The following is a 4,465-nucleotide window of genomic DNA, read 5'->3' as shown; positions in this document are numbered from 1 at the left end:
ATGAAGAAGAAAGACAGAATGAACCTGGTAAATTTGTGAATTCAGGAGCTCTTTTACTAGCCTGAGTCCACCTGCCCTTAAACTTCATTTGCATGAGATAAACATGGATCTTGTTCAACTTGTTCATATTTTAGGTCTTTTTTTTTTTTAAGTAGCCAACTATGTTTTATTCAATATTCTTTTAAAAAATGTTAAAATAGCTAAACAACTCCAAAACAAGGCATATTTTATATGACTTCTGCCTACCCCAAGGGTTGTCAAGACCACAGTAGCATCTCACAGAAAAATTCTAAGGCTTTAATTATGAACCACTTTCTTAACAAAAGGTAAAATTATTCACTTTCAATATTTTTCATGCATACCATGCAAATTATATCTGCCACCAGTTCTGCAAAGTAGTCAACTATTGCACATACTCTCAGTAAGAAATTTTTTAAAAAGAAAAAATATATATATATATATGTGTGTGTGTGTGTGTGTGTATACATATATAGCAATGTGCTCATTATTAACTTACTAATAACTATAATTTCTCATTATTAATAAAACATATAAAGTAGAAATATCACATTTTTGTTACAAACAAGAATAATTCACCTAAAATTCTCTTAATGTATGATAATTTTTTTTAAAAAAGATACCTATCCAGCCTCCTCTTTTCTTCAATCAGATCAAGAAATTAGGTTTTCTTTTTTACTTATTTTCTTATTCCAAAATCCGCATTCATAAAGGCCTGATATCTAGGATGAGCAAGGCTAAACAAACTACACTTCGGAGCTTTCCTCACCCAGGTGAGGTGACTGAGCGCTTCCAAGGCACCAGGACATTAAATGGCAGAAGGGTCTACAAATACCGTCATTAGCAAGAGTCATGGAAGGGATTTCCCTAGAATAGGATTTTGAATAACGATAAAATGATCCGTAGCACTTCTACTTTGCAATGGCAGATGTGGCTTGGTGGGGGACGGTGTCATCACTAGTCTTAAATGAAAAAGCTTCATTATCTTACTTCATCATGCGCCTTGCAGGCACTCCAGTTTTGATGTTCTCATGGTACACCTTGGTATCTGATGGCTGGTTATAGAGTGGCAGTTCAACTTTTGGGCCAAGACCTTCAAATATTTTATGAGCTTCTTCTGCTTTTTTTCGATTCTCATCATAAATAGTTTGGACAATACTGCGGTGTTTCTGTTCCACAGGAGGAGGGGACACAGGCTTCTCGGGCTCAGGAGGTTTAGCTGCTTCTTCTTCTAGTTGTTGTTGCTTCTTTTTTAGTTTAAGGATCTGCTGCTCCACTTTAGCAATTTCTTGATCTACACGATCCATACTCTGTATTAACTCTTCCTTTGAAAGTTTTGAAGGTGAAGCATTTTGATCATCTCCACATGGTTGCCCAGAGATTGGAGAGGATGGAGCTACCTGTTTGCCTCCAAATGCTGGATCCTTCTTTGCATCTGCAGAAGACCTCAACCCTCCTGGCAGCATGTGCACTCAAGGTAAGACCGTGGCACTGACACGCTGGAAATGGGAATCAGAAACCTGCTCCAAACGTGGTCTCTTGGATTCCAGTGAATCATGATCCACTGGGGATGGGCCTGGGTGAAACCGTTCATATCCAGGTCTCCTTTCTTGAGGCCTGTCAGAACCTGGGTGAAATTCTGAAAGAAATGAAGGTCATCTGCGAAGCTGTTGCTGCTGTTGCTGTTGCAAAAGCTGTGACGCTTGACTGACTTCAAGATGAGAAGAACGATAATCCGGGACTGCAAATTCCTGCTGGTGCCAGGTGCTGGGAAAGGTATACTGAACAGAATGGGAAGGATAACGGCTTTGTTCTGTGCTGAATGCTCCTTGGTTGGGAGGATAACCCGAACTTGACATGATCAGTAAAGAAGTCCTCACCAGGCTGAGAGATCAAATCCAACAAACAATCATGTTTCTAGGAAACCACCGGGAGCTGGCGCACCGTGGTGGCCGGTGTGTCCCAGGCCTGAGGGCGGGACGCAGGTTGCTACCTTGGTACCTCGCTCGGCGTGGCGAGCCGGGTGCTCACTCCAGCCGCTGCTGCTGCTTCGCCACCTTCTTGACTCAACCCTGCTCCCCCATATTTTAGGTCTTTGTTCCTAGTAAGTAATACTATTTGTAAGTGATATGAGGGACATAAAGAAAAATTTATTGAGACTCTTCTGTTTGCCAGGCACATTCTGAGGATAATAAATGAAAGATATTACTCTTACTTTCATAGGACTTAATTTCTAGCAAGCAAAGGGATGATTATAATCCTATCTAATAAAAGAGTAATATGCAAATTAACCATCACTCCGCCACACCCACCAGCCAATCAGGAGCAAATATGCAAATAAATCCAACCAAGATGGCTACAGCCACAGAGAGCAGGAGGGAGGCTTGGGTTTCCCCAACAATGGAGGAAGCCAAGCTTTCCGCCTGCCCTTGACGGCCTAGGCCTCCACTCAAGGCTACAAAGTTTCAATGATAGAAGATACATAAATCCAAACAGAAATTGTGGCAGCCACGGAGCTGGAAAGAGCAGGAGGCTTGGGTTGCCCCCGGCAATGGAGGAAGCCAAGCTTTCTGCACACCCTGGCTGGCCCAGGCCTCCGCTTAAGGCTATAAAGTTTCAATTATAGAAGATGCATAAATGCCAACAGAAATGGCTGCCGCCAAGGAGCAAGCAGAAGGCTTGGCTCCACTCCAGGCTACCAAGTTTCAATTGTAGAAGATAAATAAACCCCAGATACCAGGGCCTCAGCTTGAGTCGCCAGGGGGCGTGGCCAGCCTGCAAACCACCACAGGCCCCTCGCCCAGGCCGCCCCATGCCCCAAGGGAACCACACCCTTATCTGGGACATCCTTCAGGGCAAACTAGCTGGCCCCCACCCGTGTACCAGGCCTCTATCCTATCTAATAAAAGAGTAATATGCAGATTGACCATCACTCCAACACACGAGATGGCTGACCCCATGTGGACACAAGATGGCCACCACAAGATGGCCAAGAGGGGAGAGCAGTTGGGAGGGACCAGGCCTACAAGGGAGGGCAGTTGTGGGCGATCAGGCCAGCAGGGGAGGTCAGTTGGAGGGACCAGGCCTGCAAGGGAGGGCAGTTGGGGTTGACCAGGCCGGCAGAAGAGGGAAGTTGGGGGTGACCAAGCCTGCAGGGAAGGGAAGTTTGTGGGGACCCAGGCCTGCAGGGGAGAGCAGTTGCGGGGGACCAGGCCTGCAGGGGAGGGCACTTAGGGGTGACCAGGCCTGCAGTGGAGGGCAGTTAGGGGCAAACAGGCTGGCAGGGGAGCAGTTAGGCATCAATCAGGCTGGCAGGGGAGTGGTTAAGGGGTGATCAGGCTGGCAGGCAGAAGCGGTTAGGGGCAATCAGGAAGGCAGGCAGGCGAGCAGTTGGGAGCCAGCAGTCCTGGATTGTGAGAGGGCAGTTGGACATCCCTCAAGGGGTCCCAGATTGGAGAGGGTGCAGGCTGGGCTGAGGGACACCCCTGCCCCCCTCCCCCCCGCCACTCCCGTGCATGAATTTCATGCACCGGGCCTCTAGTAATGTTATGAGTGCCTGTATGTTAGAACACTTAGGAGGGACACTCAGTTGCACTTTGGGCATTCTTTTAGTCCAATAAAAAATTTTGTATTATTTGGTCATGATGCTGATTTAGCTAAAAAATGTTAATATTATGCAGCTGTATAACATTGTACTGAAAGGATGAGATTCTTACATCTGATCAATCCCCCATCCCCACCCCCAGTTTTCTTCAACCCAGTGAATGGCATACCTCCCCCAATTAGGACTCTCATTTTGTCTTTGGTGATGTGTCTAGTTGTAAAGTATTTTCATTTATATTCTTAGGAATAGTTGGGCTTTTTGAATCTGTGGATTGACATCTTTCATCAGATTGGAAAATCTGTAGTTATTTTCTCTTCAAATGTTGCTTCTGCTTATTATCTCTTTCCTATGCTCCTGACAGCATTAAGTGTATATTAAACCTCTCCCTGTCTACTCTTATGTCACTTTTGCTCTCTTCTGCAGTTTCTATCCTTTTGTCTTTCCCTGCTTCATTATGGTTATTTTCTTCTAGTTCAATAATTATCCCTTCAGCTATGTTAACTGCTCATTGAATTCTTAATTTTGATGTTGTAGTTTTTAATTATTGAATTTCTATTTGGTTTCTTTTCAAGTCTGTTTTGTCAATTTTTTAGAGTTTCTGAATCCCTATTTAAAATTATTAAGACTGAATTTCATAGTTAACTTACAGTGTGTGATTTAAAATGCCAGGCTTGAGAGTGTTAGTTGGTCTATTTCTTTTGGCTCTTATGTCTACTAGATTTGTATTCTTATTTATCTAATCTCTTTAATTCTATGCTGGGCTTGAAACAGTATTTGTAAAAAAAAAAAAAATTGTGGAGGACATTTTCTTCCTCTAGAAAGGATTTTCTTTTGTCTTAGGCA

The 4,465-nt window shown here is 43.9% G+C and overlaps 1 pseudogene across 1 annotated transcript; it reads right to left on the bottom strand.

Annotated features, from left to right (window-relative positions):
• Positions 1–747: 747 nt before the first annotated feature.
• On the bottom strand, positions 748–1,983 carry LOC307109988 (nuclear receptor corepressor 1-like; annotated as a pseudogene). Its single transcript has one exon. The product of its transcript is annotated as a nuclear receptor corepressor 1-like (transcript).
• Positions 1,984–4,465: the final 2,482 nt, after the last annotated feature.

Source organism: Cnephaeus nilssonii, assembly GCF_951640355.1.
Source record: "Cnephaeus nilssonii genome assembly, chromosome: 13".
In the NCBI taxonomy this organism is placed as follows: Eukaryota; Metazoa; Chordata; class Mammalia; order Chiroptera; family Vespertilionidae; genus Cnephaeus; species Cnephaeus nilssonii.
This window is presented reverse-complemented; position numbering and strand designations above follow the sequence as displayed.